This window comes from Hemitrygon akajei, chromosome 20 (assembly GCF_048418815.1).
Source record: "Hemitrygon akajei chromosome 20, sHemAka1.3, whole genome shotgun sequence".
NCBI lineage: Eukaryota > Metazoa > Chordata > Chondrichthyes > Myliobatiformes > Dasyatidae > Hemitrygon > Hemitrygon akajei.
This window is the reverse complement of record NC_133143.1, coordinates 11,863,532-11,880,226: the sequence shown is the minus strand read 5'-3', so window position 1 is coordinate 11,880,226 and position 16,695 is coordinate 11,863,532. Positions and strand designations below refer to the sequence as shown.

The 16,695-nt window shown below is 45.0% G+C and overlaps 1 protein-coding gene across 1 annotated transcript in view; it reads right to left on the bottom strand.

The window, feature by feature from the left end:
- LOC140742222 (leukocyte elastase inhibitor-like) overlaps nucleotides 1-13,184 on the bottom strand; it is a 47,746-nt gene extending 34,562 nt beyond the window's left edge. Inside the window, exon 1 of the mRNA XM_073023856.1 lies at nucleotides 13,141-13,184. The gene's annotated coding sequence lies outside the window, so the exon portion shown is untranslated. The remainder of the gene's footprint in view (nucleotides 1-13,140) is intronic.
- Nucleotides 13,185-16,695: the final 3,511 nt, after the last annotated feature.

Here is a 16,695-nt window from a genome sequence, read left to right as displayed (position 1 = left end):
GAACTGATCAAATTCAAGTATTCGGCAAAAAGACCTCACTGAAAATATCCGGTAACTCCATAACAAAATGGGGTTTTCATAACTTTCTACGCCAAAATTCTTGTTTACCAAGCTTTAAGCCACTTAAATTCAGTGTAGACTATAATTTCCATACACAACATATTCTAAAGCTTGTGATTTTAAAACGCTTTATTCTGGACACGTCATATCAACTTTAAATCATATTCTTTATTTAGAAAGTTGCTTTGGAAAAAGGGGGAATTTCAGTATGTGAGAACTCTTGGGTGTGATTGACTCTGCGGTCTGTTGAATGTCAACACAGTGACTGGATGTTACCGATCCGTTTGAACAAAGTGAGAGAGCTCTTGTGCCTCAGAGATCACCGGATCCTTGCAGGGTTTTTTTCAAGTGATGTGAGGTTTGCTGGCTGAGCCAGCATTTAATTGCTCAACCCCAATTGCCCTTGAGAATTTATTCCCACTTGAACCACGCTGCCCAGCAATTCCCTGATTTAATCCTAGCCTAATCACAGGACAATCTACAATGACCAATTAATGACCATCTTTGAACTGTGGGAGGAAACCAGAGCACCCAGAGGAAACCCACACGATCACGGGGAGAGTATACAAACTCCTTACAGGCAGAGGCAGGAATTGAACCTGGGGTGCTGGTATCCAGTTGTGCTGACCACTGGGTTGAGAAGATGGCGGTGAACTGCCTTCTTGAACCACTACAGTGTTTGAAGTTTGGGTATACCCACAGGGACAGAGTTCCAGGCATTTGACCCCGCGACAGTGAAGGAAGGCAATCTATTTCCAAGTCAGAATGGTGTGACATCTTACAAATGGTAGTGCTCCCTACGTTTTCATTGCCCTTGGGCCTTCTATTTGGTAAAGGTCATGGGTATGCAAGATGCCAGTATCCACATGTTTTGAGCCACTGTCTACATATGCAGACTTCACAACACAACACAACTACACAGGGTCACTTGGAGGGGCAATGGAGGCAGGGCAGCCCCTGCAGCCTGAGTTCAATCCTGACCTCTGCTGCTGGCAATATGGAGTTCAGACATTGGATCCACCTAGGTTGTCTGGTTACGTCCCAAGTCCCAATGACATGGGGCAAATTACAGCACATTAATTGTCTGCTGTAAAGTGTCCTTGGTGCAATTGGGGAGCAAGAGATGTGAGTTGGTGGGCCTGTGTGACAGATAAAAAAGATTACAACAAAATAAGCTGCAGGATGGCAAAGGTCTGAGAGCCAGCAAATATTTGATGGCCTGAATGGCCTCCTGTGTAGTAAATAAACATATATCAGGCTATTGATCCTTATGAAAATTGATCAGGAGTGCTGCATACGCAGGGGCTTTAGCATTGTCATTGATCTCTCCCATCTGTCAAACAATCAGGCAGGAGGTACAGAAGCACGAGAGCAAGGACTGTTAGGATGGGAAATGGCCTCTTCCCTCAGGCTCTGAGTCCACTGAACTTCCTGCCGCCACCCAGGTCTCATCTCATATGAAGCGCCAGAAGTGTTCTACTGTTCATTTTTGAACTTGTTTCATTAACCTATTTGTGGTAATATTACTTCCTGTGCTGTGTGAGTTATATGTACGGTACCATGTTGTGTACTTCCTGTGCTGTGTGAGTTATATGTACGGTACCATGTTGTGTACTTCCTGTGCTGTGTGAGTTATATGTACGGTACATGTTGTGTACTTCCTGTGCTGTGTGAGTTATATGTATGGTACCATGTTGTGTACTTCCTGTGCTGTGTGAGTTATATGTACGGTACCATGTTGTGTACTTCCTGTGCTGTGTGAGTTATATGTACGGTACCATGTTGTGTACTTCCTGTGCTGTGTGAGTTATATGTACGGTACCATGTTGTGTACTTCCTGTGCTGTGTGAGTTATATGTACGGTACATGTTGTGTACTTCCTGTGCTGTGTGAGTTATATGTACGGTACATGTTGTGTACTTCCTGTGCTGTCTGAGTTATATGTACGGTACATGTTGTGTACTTCCTGTGCTGTCTGAGTTATATGTACGGTGCCATGTTGTGTACTTCCTGTGCTGTGTGAGTTATATGTACGGTACCATGTTGTGTACTTCCTGTGCTGTGTGAGTTATATGTACGGTACCATGTTGTGTACTTCCTGTGCTGTGTGAGTTATATGTACGGTACATGTTGTGTACTTCCTGTGCTGTGTGAGTTATATGTACGGTACCATGTTGTGTACTTCCTGTGCTGTGTGAGTTATATGTACGGTACCATGTTGTGTACTTCCTGTGCTGTGTGAGTTATATGTACGGTACCATGTTGTGTACTTCCTGTGCTGTGTGAGTTATATGTACGGTACATGTTGTGTACTTCCTGTGCTGTGTGAGTTATATGTACGGTACATGTTGTGTACTTCCTGTGCTGTGTGAGTTATATGTACGGTACATGTTGTGTACTTCCTGTGCTGTGTGAGTTATATGAACGGTACATGTTGTGTACTTCCTGTGCTGTGTGAGTTATATGTACGGTGCCATGTTGTGTACTTCCTGTGCTGTGTGAGTTATATGTACGGTACCATGTTGTGTACTTCCTGTGCTGTGTGAGTTATATGTACGGTACATGTTGTGTACTTCCTGTGCTGTGTGAGTTATATGTACGGTGCCATGTTGTGTACTTCCTGTGCTGTGTGAGTTATATGTACGGTACCATGTTGTGTACTTCCTGTGCTGTGTGAGTTATATGTACGGTACCATGTTGTGTACTTCCTGTGCTGTGTGAGTTATATGTACGGTACCATGTTGTGTACTTCCTGTGCTGTGTGAGTTATATGTACGGTACCATGTTGTGTACTTCCTGTGCTGTGTGAGTTATATGTACGGTACCATGTTGTGTACTTCCTGTGCTGTGTGAGTTATATGTACGGTACCATGTTGTGTACTTCCTGTGCTGTGTGAGTTATATGTACGGTACCATGTTGTGTACTTCCTGTGCTGTGTGAGTTATATGTACGGTACCATGTTGTGTACTTCCTGTGCTGTGTGAGTTATATGTACGGTGCCATGTTGTGTACTTCCTGTGCTGTGTGAGTTATATGTACGGTACCATGTTGTGTACTTCCTGTGCTGTGTGAGTTATATGTACGGTACCATGTTGTGTACTTCCTGTGCTGTGTGAGTTATATGTACGGTACCATGTTGTGTACTTCCTGTGCTGTGTGAGTTATATGTACGGTACCATGTTGTGTACTTCCTGTGCTGTGTGAGTTATATGTACGGTACCATGTTGTGTACTTCCTGTGCTGTGTGAGTTATATGTACGGTACCATGTTGTGTACTTCCTGTGCTGTGTGAGTTATATGTACGGTACATGTTGTGTACTTCCTGTGCTGTGTGAGTTATATGTACGGTACCATGTTGTGTACTTCCTGTGCAGTGTGAGTTATATGTACGGTGCCATGTTGTGTACTTCCTGTGCTGTGTGAGTTATATGTACGGTGCCATGTTGTGTACTTCCTGTGCAGTGTGAGTTATATGTACGGTGCCATGTTGTGTACTTCCTGTGCTGTGTGAGTTATATGTACGGTGCCATGTTGTGTACTTCCTGTGCTGTGTGAGTTATATGTACGGTGCCATGTTGTGTACTTCCTGTGCTGTGTGAGTTATATGTACGGTGCCATGTTGTGTACTTCCTGTGCTGTGTGAGTTATATGTACGGTACCATGTTGTGTACTTCCTGTGCTGTGTGAGTTATATGTACGGTGCCATGTTGTGTACTTCCTGTGCTGTGTGAGTTATATGTACGGTACCATGTTGTGTACTTCCTGTGCTGTGTGAGTTATATGTACGGTGCCATGTTGTGTACTTCCTGTGCTGTGTGAGTTATATGTACGGTACCATGTTGTGTACTTCCTGTGCTGTGTGAGTTATATGTACGGTACATGTTGTGTACTTCCTGTGCTGTGTGAGTTATATGTACGGTACCATGTTGTGTACTTCCTGTGCTGTGTGAGTTATATGTACGGTACATGTTGTGTACTTCCTGTGCTGTGTGAGTTATATGTACGGTGCCATGTTGTGGTGCTAAACGTGTTGAATGCAATAACCTTCAACTTGAAAAGGCGAACATAAGCTAGAGGCCAGTTTCTGGTCACAGCTGACCAGAATGGACTTGCAGGGCTGGTGTTCCACAGATGAGATGAAGACCTGCTGGCTGTATGTGGAAAGAAATCCACCAGTGCATTCACTGCTCTTATTCTGAGTGATTATTTTAGATTTTCTGCCACCGATCCATCTACGCACCAGCTCTGAAACCTGTTGATGACATTCTCTTGTTCTTCGTTCTCTGCAACTTTCTGTCTGAGTTCCTTTACTAACTCATTGTGATCTTGCACATTATTGGTTACTGCACTACACTTTCTCTGTGGCTGTTACACTTTAATACATTTTATTTTTGCCTTGCCTTGTTCCACCTCAATCCACTTACAGATGTATAAAGAGTATGCAAGATAAGCTCTTCACCATACATATCACAATAATACTAAACCACAAACCGTCTCTCAGACCTGATGAGAGAGAACTCACCTGAAGTGTTAACTCTCTCTTAATTTCCACACATACAGCACATCCGAACGCCCCAAGGGAATTGTGTGCCTGAAGTGTAGTGGCCATTCTGAAGCCCAAGCTTCATAGAAACATAGAAAACGTACAGCACAATACAGGCCCTTTGGCCCACAAAGCTGTGCCAAACATATCCCTACCTTAGAACTACCTAAGCTTTACCCATAGCCCCTTATTTTTCTAAGCTTCATGTAGCCATCCAAAAGTCTCTTAAAAGACCCTATCATTTCCGCCTCGACCGCTGCCGGCAGCCCATTCCACACACTCACCACTCTCTGCGTAAAAAACTTACCCCTGACATCTCCTCTGTACCTACTTCCAAGCACCTTAAAACTGTGCCCTCTTGTGCTAGCGAATTTAGCCCTAGGGAAAAGCCTCTGACTATCCACATGATCAATGCCTCTCATTATCTTGCACACCTCTATCAAGTCACCTCTCATCCTCCATCGCTCCAAGGACGAGTTCTCTCAACCTATTCTCATAAGGCATGCTCCCCAATCCAGGCAACGTCCTTGTAAATCTCCTCTGCACCCTTTCTATGGTTTCCACATCCTTCCTATAGTGAGGCAAACAGAATTGAGCACAGTGCTCCGTGGGGTCTGATCAGGGTCCTATATAGCTGCAACATTACCTCTTGGCTCTTAAATTCAATCCCACAATTGATGAAGGCCAATACACTGTATGTCTTCTTAACCACAGTCAACCTACTTAGCAGCTTTGAGCGTCCTATGGACTCAGACCCCAAGATCCCTCTGACCATTAATCTGCCATCATATTTAACCTACCAAAATGAACCATCTCACATTTATCTGGGTTGAACTCCATCTGCCACTTCTCAGCCCAGTTTTGCATCCTATCAATGTCCCGTTGTAACCTCTGACAGCCCTCCACACTATCCACAACATCCCCAACCTTTCTGTCATCAGCAAATTTACAAACACAACCCTCCACTTCCTCATCCAGGTCATTTATAAAAATCACAAAGAGTAGGGGTCCCAGAACAGATCCCTGAGGCACACCACTGGTCACTGACCTCCATGCAGAATATGACCCGTCTACAACCACTCTTTGCCTTCTGTGTGCAAGCCAGTTCTGGATCCACAAAGCAATGTCCCCTTGGATCCCATGCCTCCTTACTTTCTCAATAAGTCTTGCATGGGGTACTTTGTAAAATGCATTGCTGAAATTCATATACACTACATCTATGGCTCTACCTTCATCAATGTGTTTAGTCACATCCTCAAAAAATTCAATCAGGCTCATAAGGCATGACCTGCCCTTGACAAAGCCATGCTGACTATTCCTAATCATATTATGCCTCTCCAAATGTTCATAAATCCTGCCTCTCAGGATCTTCTCCATCAACTAAAGTAAGACTCACTTGTCTATAATTTCCTGAGCTATCTCTACTCCCTTTCTTGAATAACAGAACAACATCCGCAACCCTCCAATCCTCGGGAACCTCTCCCCTCCTCATTGCTGATGCAAGGATCATTGCCAGAGGCTCAGCGATCTCCTCCCTCGCTTCCCACAGTAGCCTAGGGTACATCCCATCCGGTCCCGGTGACTTCCTTCAGCATGGTGACAGCAAACTAATTCCTCTAGGAACCTTTAGAATAAGCAAGCACAGGAATGAGCTGGATGGGCCTCTTGAACCTGCTCCAGCATTCAGTGTGATTATGGCTGATACTACCTTGGCCTCAACACCACCTCCCCTACACGCTTCCTGTACCCCTGGATGTAAATCAGTCTCTGATTTGAATATGTTCATTAACTCTGCCTCCATGGCTCTATGAGGAGAGAATCCTGAGTCAAGATCCTCTGAGAGACAAAATAGAAAGACTTGGGCATCACTGGAGATGCAGCATGTGGGGGACCTAAACATCAGTTCTGAGCCTGTAGAGATAACTCCAGTCTGGGATCACATATTTCTGAAAAGGGATTGTCCTAAAAATCAGAAGAAGGCCAATTCAAGCTAACCAATCAGGAAAAGACCATTCAGATCCAGCCAATCTGGATTGAGTATTATGCCCTGCTCACTTGAGAGGGCAAATGAGGAGATGTCTCTGGGGGACTTGTCATTTGACTAATTTGTGCCTGAGGACAATGGTTGTGTTTACCACTGAAATGTTGCAATCAGTAGCTGTAAGTACGGGACTGTTCAGGCCAAGGGGTAGTATAGATAGATTTAAAAATTAAGTTCTTCTTATTTCCATCTAAAGTGGTTAACCCCTTGTGAAACTCTGTCCTGTAACGCAACTAAAGAGCAACCCTTTACAAGAATTTTCCTTTAAACCTTCCTCAGAAGCTTACGTTTCAATGATGTCACCTCACGTCCGTCTAAACTCCACTGAGCACTGACCCAACCTGCACAGCCTCTCTTCATAAGTCAATCCCTTTATCCCAAGAATTGAAATGTTGTAATTGTATCCACTTCTACCACTTCCTCAGGCAGCTCATTCCATACATCTAACAACTTCTTGCTCATTTACTTAACTTTTCAATTCCCTTTACAGGCTTTTTGTGGTCTTGTGAAAAGTTCATAACCTCGCTTTTCTGTACCATCAGCAATTTTGCCTATAGTACGCCCCACTCCTGCTCCAAGTCATTAATAAAGACTTGAAGCTCCATCTCCCGGTGGCACCATACTAGAAACTGAAACTGACTGCAAACCAAAAATAACCCTCTGTCTTCTGATGGCCACACTCCCACCTATGTCAATATTTTGCCAACAACCTTCTTATTTTGAGCAGTAGTCTTTTACTTTGATTTTTATTTAGAGATACAACACAGTCACAGGCCATTCTGGCCAAATGAGCCCATGCCACCCAATTCGTCTTTAACCTACTAACTTGTACGTCTTTGGAAAGTAGAGCACCAAAAGGAAACTCTTGTGGTCACCGGGTGGATGTACAAACTCCTTACTGGCAATGGCGGGACGAACCCAAGTCACTGGTGTTGTAATAGCGTCAAGCCAACTGCAGGGCTACGCTGCTGTTATGTGGGCCCCTGCTTCCTTCAAATCCAAATACACATTCTCTTCCATCCACCTTTACTATTACAGCCTCAGAGAACATCAGCAGAGTTTTATACATGACAGACATTGATTCTGATCGGTGAGTCTCTATTACCTCCTTAATCATGGATTCTAGCATTTTCCCAAAGACAAATGCTAGGCTAACTGGCAACTTTGAACAGTAATATCATACCTGGTGTTTTCTAATCCTCTAAACCCTTTTCCAGAATCCTGGGAATTTTGGTGAAGTCCAACCAATGGTTCCACTGTCCCTGCAGCCATTTCCTTTAAATGGGTAACATACTGTTAGCTCCCAGGCACTTCACATCTACAACTGCAATAGTTTCTCTAGTTCTTTTGCTGGAGTCAGAGATTCTCCCTTTCCTCTAGCACCTTGAATATCTGATACTACTGGGATATTTTTAGTGTCTTCTGCTGTGAAGATCATTCCAAGATAGTTACAGTATTCTGTTATTCCTTTCTTTCCCGTTTATTCTCCTCATCTGGCAGTAAGTTTGCGTCAACTGCTCGCTTACTTTTAACATGCATTTAGAACTTTTTAAAAAGATTACAGAAGACACCCATATTATGGGGATGGGGAGGGATTGAATTCACAATAAAACCGATCTCTATCGGGACTTATTGTTAACGAGAAGCGCGCCGTCTGCGCATGCGCCAAAATGTGTTCGTGTGTGTGAGAGAGAGAGAGAAAAAATAAAAATTAATACAAGTTTCGTAAGAGTGAATTTCCATTACTTGGATGTTTACAGAATCGCCCACACTTACTGGTCAAGTCGTTTATTGCCATTTAACATACTTATGAATATAACGTTTATAATCATATAATGTACACAGAGACGAGACAATGTTTCTCCGAACATAGCAGTACACAAGGAAGGTAAGGATAAAATCTACAGATGAATCACACTTAAATAACAAACTAAAGTGCATTAATATACTCCTTTTGAACTAATTTCACTGCAGTCTGCAGCATGTAAATTTCCTCTTAACAACGGACCACAAAATGGTCTTCAGTTCGACAGGTAAATGCGGAGCGGTTAAGCGCTGCGTCTGTAAGGGTCAACGCCATGGTCGTGGCCGAAAACACGACAGGAGAGGTGGAATTCAAACTAGGCAAAGGCGCGGAGGTATGAGCCCTCTTACCTAGTATCTTGTTGGCGAATAAGCAGTCCCTAGAAAATCAGATTGACGATCTCAGGGCAAGGCTGTGAATCAGAGGCAGATGGGACAGATCTCACTTGTTCGTTGCATCGATGCAGATATCCGACCACAAACAATTGAAAATCTGCAGATGCAGCTTTTCCAAAATCCAAGCAACACACACACACACAAAATGCTGCAGGAACTCAGCAGGCCAGGCAGCATCCATGGTTAGAGAGACTGGGCTTGTACACGCTGGAATTAAGGAGATTGAGAGGGGATCTGATTGCAACATATAAGATTATTAAGGGATTGGACAAGATAGAGGCAGGAAATATGTTCCAGATGCTGGGAGAGTCCAGTACCAGAGGACATGGTTTGAGAATAAGGGGTAGGTCATTTAGGACAGAGTTAAGGAAAAACTTCTCCCAGAGAGTTGTGGGGGTCTGGAATGCACTGCCTCGGAAGGCAGTGGAGGCCAATTCTCTGGATGCTTTCAAGAAGGAGCTAGATAGGTATCTTATGGATAGGGGAATCAAGGGATATGGGGACAAGGCAGGAACCGGGTATTGATAGTAGATGATCAGCCATGATCGCAAAATGGCGATGCAGGCTCGAAGGGCTGAGTGGTCTACTTCTGCACCTATTGTCTATTGTCTAAAAGAGTACAGTTGACGTTTCAGGTCGAGACCCTTCATCAGGGCTGGAGGAAAAAAAATGAGAAATCAGATTAAGAAGGTGCGGGAGGGAGAAGATATACAAGGTAAACACAAACTACACTGCAGATGCTGTGGTCAGATCAAGACGTACAAACAAGCTGGATGAGCTCAGCAGGTCGGGCAGCATCCGTTGAAATGAGCAGTCAACATTTGGGGCCGTGACCCTTCGTCAGGACTGAAGAGGGAGGGGGCAGAGTCCTATAAAGAAGGTGGGGGGAGGGTGGGAAGGAGAAGGCTGGTGGTGCCAGGTGAAAAACCAATCAGAGGAAAGATCAAGGGATGGGGGAGGGGAAGCAGGGAGGGGATAGGCAAGAGAGGTGAAGAAGGAATGTAAGGGGAAAGCACTATGGGTAGTAGATGAAGGCAGAATCATGAGAGAGGTGATAGGCAGTTAGAAGAGGAGGCAGAGTGAAAGTGTGATAGGGGAAGGGAAAGGGAGGGAATTACTGGAAGTTGAAGAATTCAATGTTCGTACCAAGGGGCTGGAGACTACCCAGACGGTATATGAGATGTTGCTCCTCCAACCGAAGTTTGGCCTCATCATGGCAGTAGAGGAGGCCATGTATGGACATATCCGAATGGGAATTTGAAGCAGAGTTGAAGTGAGTGGCAACCGGGAGATCCTGTCTGCTGTGGCGGACGGAGCGGAGGTGCTCGACAAAGCGGTCCCCCAATCTGCGTTGGGTCTCGCCAATGTAGAGGAGGCCACACCGGGAGCACCGGATGCAATAGATTATCCCAACAGAATCACAAGTGAAGTGTTGCCTCACCTGGAAGGACTGTTTGGGGCCCTGAATGCTGGTAAGAGAGGAGGTGTAGGGACAGGTGTAGCACTTACGCCTGCAGAGATAAGTGCCCGGTGCCCGGTGGGAGATCTGTGGGGAGGGACGTGCTTTTCACAGGGATCGTTCCCTCCATGACCGCCTGATCCACATGTCCCTCCCCACAGAGCCTGTTGGGGTAATCTATTGCATCCGGTGCTCCCAGTGCGGTCTACTCTACATTGGCGAGACCCGATGCAGATTGGGGGACCGCTTCGTCGAGCACCTCCGCTCCGTCCGCCAAAGCAGACAGGATCTCCCGGTTGCCACTCACTTCAACTCTCCTTCACATTCCCATTCGGATATCTCCATACATGGCCTTCTCTACTGCCATGATGAGGCCAAACTTCAGTTGGAGGAACAACATCTCATATACCGTCTGGGTAGTCTCCAGCCCCTTGGTATGAACATCGAATTCTCCAACTTCCGGTAATTCCCTCCCTCTCCCTTCCCCCATACCACTTTCACTCTGTCTCCTCCTCCAGCTGCCTATCACCTCTCTCATGATTCTGCCTTCTTCTACTACCCATAGTGCTTTCCCCTTACATAACTTCTTCACCTCTCCGGCCTATCCCCTCCCTGCTTCCCCTCCCCCACCCCTCAGTCTTTCCTCTGATTGGTTTTTCACCTGGCACATTCCACCCTCCTCCACCTTCTTTATAGGGCCCCTGCCCCCTCCTTCTTTAGTCCTGACGAAGGGTCTCGGCCCGAAACGTTGACTGCTCCTTTCAACGGATGCTGCCCGACCTGCTGAGATATACAAGGTGGTAGGTGAGAGGTGAAACCAGGAAGGGTGGGGAGAGAGGGGTGATGTAAAGAGCTGGGAAGTTTATGGATAAAAGAGATACAGGGCTGGAGAAGCAGGAATCTGACAGGAGAGGACAGAAGGCTATGGAAGAAAGGAAAGGGGGAGTGATAGGCTGGTAAGGAGATGAGGTAAGAGAGGAGAATGGGGAATGGTGACAGGGGGTGGGGTAATTACCAGAAGTTGGAGAAATCAATGTTAATGCCATCAGGTTGGGGCTACCCAGATGAACTATGTTATAAACTCCTCCAACCTGAGTGTGGCTGTATCGTGGCAGTAGAGGAGGCCATGGACGGACTTGTCGGAATGGGGAGTGGAATTAAAATGGATGGCCTCTGGGAGATCCCACCTTTTGCGAGGAACCGTTACAGCATTGCCTTGAGACAGTGGACTGGGCCGTGTTCAAGAACTTGTCCAAGGACCTGAATGACTACACCAGAGTCACTACAAACTTTATTAAAACAGCCATGCATGAGTGTCCCCCCATGAAATCATTCAGGGTTTACCACAGTCAGAAGCCCTGGATGAACAATGAAATCTGGAACCTGCTGAGAGCCAGATCAGAGGCGCTCCAGTCTGGCGATCAAGAATGTTACAAGAAGTGCAGGTATGTTCTCCTGAAAGCGATCTCTGTGGCGATGTGGAGATTCTGGAGTAGAATGGACTCGACAGCTGTGCCATAATCTCCTACAAAATTAATTATTGCAACATAGGGGACAGCAGAGCTTCACTTTCAGATGTTCTCAATGCTTGCTATGCTCGCTTTGACCACCGGAACAAGGAGGAACCCCATGTTTCCTGATGATCCAACACAAAGGTTGGAGGTGTTGTGGATAGTGTGGAGGGCTGTTAGAGCTTACAGCGGGACATTGATAGGATGCAAAACTGAGCTGAGAAGTGGCAGATAGAGTTCAACCCAGATAAGTGTGAGGTGATTCATTTTGGTAGGTCAAATATGATGGCAGAATATAGTATTAATGGTACGACTCTTGGTAGTGTGGAGGATCAGAGGGATCCTGGGATCTGAGTCCATAGGACTGCTGCACAGGTTGACTGTGTGGTTTAAGAAGGCATACGATGCATTGGTCTTCATCAACTGTGGGATTAAATTCAAGAGCCGAGAGGTAATGTTACAGCTATATAGGACCCTGGTCAGACCCCACTTGGAGTACTGTGCTCAGTTCTGGTCGCCTCACTACAGGAAGGATGTGGAAGCCATAGAAAGGGTGCAGAGGAGATTTACAAGGATGTTGACTGGATTGGGCGGCATGACATTAGAATAGTTTGAGTGAACTCGGCCTTTTCTCCTTGGAGCAACAGAGGATGAGAGGTGACCTGATAGAGGTGTATAAGATGATGAGAGGTGTTGATCATGTGGATAGTCAGAGGCTTTTTCCCAGGGTTGAAATGGCTAACACAACACAGTTATAACATGGTTGGAAGTAGGTACAGAGGAGATGTCAGGGGTAAGCTCTTTACGCAGAGAGTGATGAGTGCGTGGAATGGGCTACTGGCAACTGTAGTGGAGGCGGACAGGTCTCAGTAATTCCCCTGTATAACCACTCATTGCCTCCAGCAGTCAACACCATGTTGTTAGTTTCCCGTTTTACTTGCTACATCTGCATTCGAGCCCTTTGTGAATTATGTCCAAGGTCATTTTGAGAGCTCTGTAATCTCTTGCCATTTAGTTAATGTGCTTCATTTTCCCTGTCAAAACGGACAGTTCCACATCTTCCTATGTTAGAATCTGTTTGCCAGGTCACCAAGTTAACTTACACTGAACATTTCACAACCCTTCACGACTTACTTTTGATGATTTGTTCCATCACAAAATTAAACAAGTGATACTTTCACTGCCTTCATTCAGGCCGATGTAATGAGAGAAAACCCAGCAGCTTCGGTACTTGCTAGCAGCAAGTATTTAAGCTACAGAAGCACCTGTATTAAATGATTTAATTAAACCCCCTAAACCTTATCAACTTTTAAAATGCGCACATACCTTTTCAAACCTCTGCTTGTTGCTTCAGAGAGCCAGTTTCTGCAGCTTGTCCTACAGGAAATGAAACTTGGCTGTCAAAACCAAACCAAAAGTAAACCATTGATAGGATATCAATTGTAAAACCCCCGACTGTAAATCCAGAACTCACATGTTAGAGCAACTTCAAATTATATAACCATGAGATTCCATGGCTTATGGGTAGCTACAAAACAAGAAACCTGAAAGAACCTAATTTAAAAAAAACCAACACCCAAGGTCAAGTCAAGTCACTTTTATTGTTATTTCGACCATAACTGCTGGTACAGTACATAGTAAAAATGAGACAATGTTTTTCAGGACCATGGTATTACATGACACAATACAAAAACTAGACTGAACTACGTAAAAAAACACAGAGAAAGCTACACTAGACTACAGACCTACACAGGACTGCATAAAGTGCGCAAAAACAGTGCAGGCATTACAATAAATAATAAACAGGACAATAGGGCAAGGTGTCAGTCCAGGCTTTGGGTATTGAGGAGTCTGATAGCTTGGGGGAAGAAACTGTTACATAGTCTGGTCGTGAGAGCCCAAATGCTTCAGAGCTTTTTCCCAGACGGCAGGAGGGAGAAGAGATTGTATGAGGGGTGCATGGGGTCCTTCATAATGCTGTTTCCTTTGAGGATGCAGCGTGTAGTGTAAATGTCCGTGATGGCAGGAAGAGAGACCCCGATGATCTTCTCAGCTGACCTCACTATCCGCTGCAGGGTCTTGTGATCCGAGATGGTGCAATTTCCGAACCAGGCAGTGATGCAGCTGCTCAGGATGCTCTCAATACAACCCCTGTAGAATGTGATGAGGATCGGGGGTGGGAAATGGATTTTCCTCAGCCTTCGCAGAAAGTAGAGATGCTGCTGGGCTTTATTTGCAATGGAGCTGGTGTTGAGGGACCAAGTGAGATTCTCCGCCAGGTGAACACCAAGAAATTTGGTGCTCTTAATCTCTACCGAGGAGCCATCGATGTTCAGTGGGGAGTGGTCGCACTGTGCCCTCCTGAAGTCAACAACCATCTCTTTTGTTCACATTAAGAGACAGGTTGTTAGCTCTGCACCAGTCCGTTAGCCACTGCACCTCCTCTCTGTATGCTGACTCATATCATGTATGATTTGGGAAGACTTAACTATATTGTACTTATTGTTTATATATCCTTTTATGTTCATTTTAATTTTGTAATTTTGTAATCCCAATAATTATGTATCAATCTTACAATGTTGATATTAATAAAAGACTGAAAAAGAAAAGAAAGGAAGATGAAATAATCTAGCAACAATTGTCAGACAAGGTTTGTGCTTCATCTTTCAGTGTACACAATTTAAGATCTCAAAGCAAAGATGAAGATAACAGGGCTATGAGAATTTGCTGTGAAAGGTCATCCCAGAATATCTAATGGGGTTTACGAGAAAATGAAAGAACAATCACAAAATTAAAAGGAGTCAGGCTGAGAAATTGCAGCATGCTTTTTTTGTCATGAATAGAGTTTATACAGCCAGAAATACCAAGAACTCATTAAGGCAAATGTGTGGTTTTCACCACACGAGCATTCAGATTAGATAGTCAGTTAATAGGGAAGCATTATGATACCATAAAACATAGGAGCAGAATTAGGCCATTTGGCCCATCGAGTCTGCTCAGTAATTTCATCATGGCTGATCCATTTTCCCTCTCAGCCCCAATCTCCTGCCTTCTCCCCGTATCCCTTATTGCCCTCATCAATCAAGAATCTATCAATTTCCACCTTAATTATACTCAATGACGGCCTCCACAGCCATCTGTGGCAATGAATTCCAAAGATTCACCACCATCAGGTTAAAGAAATTCTTCCTCATCTCAGTTATGAATGGATGTCCCTGTATTCTAAATCTCCTCATCTTTCTGCCTGTTATTGGTGCCGATATGTACCACAACTTCTGGTTGCTCACCTTCCCCCTTTAGAATGCCGTGAACCCGATCCAAGACATCCCTCTTGGTAGGCAACATACCATCTGTGTGTCTCCATTGAGTGCATGGAATCTTCTCTCCATTCCTCGAACAATGGAGTTTCCTGTCACTACTGCAGTCCTCTTCATCTCTATGGTTAAAAAGAATGAACATTGAAAAAATATTATCATTAGCATGAGCAGAGGCAGACTAGTAGTGACAGGTAAAACATAGCGATGCTGAGAAAGTCATGAATAGCACGTTCAGTGAGTTGGCCACACTGCAGGTAAAGGCTACACAGGCAGAAAGGGAAGGGGTGGCCACTAGACAGCATAGCAGTAGGCAGGTAATGCAGGAGTCCCCTGAGGTCATCTCCCTCCTAAACAGATATACTGTTTTGGATACTGTTGGGGGAGATGTCTCATCAGGGGAAGGCAGCAGCAGCCGAGTTCATGGCACTATGGGTGGCTCTGCGGCACAGGAGGGAAGGAAAGGTAGTGGGAGAGCTACAGTGATAGGGGATTCGATTGTAAGGGGAATAGATAGGCGTTTCTGCGGCCGCAAACGAGACTCCAGGATGGTATGTTGCCTCCCTGGTGCAAGGGTCAAGGATGTCTCTGAACGGCTGCAAGACATTCTGGAATGGGAGGGTGAACAGCCAGTGGTCGTGGTGCACATAGGTACCAAGGATATAGGTAAAAAATGGGATGAGGTCCTACAAGGTGAATTTAGGGAGTTAGGAGATAAACTAAAAAGTTGGACCACAAAGGTAATAATCTCTGGATTACTACCAGTGCCACGTGCTAGTCATAGGAGGATATTTCAGATGAATACATGGCTTGAAAAATGGTGCAAGGGGGAGGGATTCAAATTTCTGGGGGTTTGGAACCAGTTCTGGGGGAGGTGGGACCGGTATAAACAGGACGGTCTGCACCTGGGCTGGAACCAATGTCCTAGGGGGAGTGTTTGCTACTGCTGTTCAGGAGGCTTTAAACTAATGTGGCAGGGGGATGGGAACAAGTGCAGAGAGACAGAGGGGTGTAAAATAAGGGTAGAAGCAGAAAGTAGTAAGGAGAAAAGTAAAAGTGGCAGGCAGGCAAATCCGGGCAAAAATCAAAAAGGGCCACTTTTCAACATAATTGTATAAGGGCTAAGAGTGTTGTAAAAACAAGCCTGAAGGCTTTGTGTGTCCATGCGAGGAGCATTCGTAACAAGGTGGATGAATTGAATGTGCAGATAATTATTAATGAATATGATATAGTTGGGATCACAGAGACATGGCTCCAGGGTGACCAAGGATGGGAGCTCAACATCCAGGGATATTCAATATTCAGGAGGGATAGACAGGAAAGAAAAGGAGGTGGGATAGCATTGCTGGTTAGAGAGGAGATTAACACAATAGAAAGGAAGGACATTAGCTTGGAGGATGTGGAATTGATATGGGTAGAGCTGCATAACACTAAGGGGCAGAAAATGCTGGTGGGAGTTGTGTACAGGCCACCTAACAGTAGTAGTGAGGTTGGGGATGGCATTAAACAGGAAATTAGAAATGCGTGCAATAAAGGAACAGCAGTTATAATGGGTGACTTCAATCTA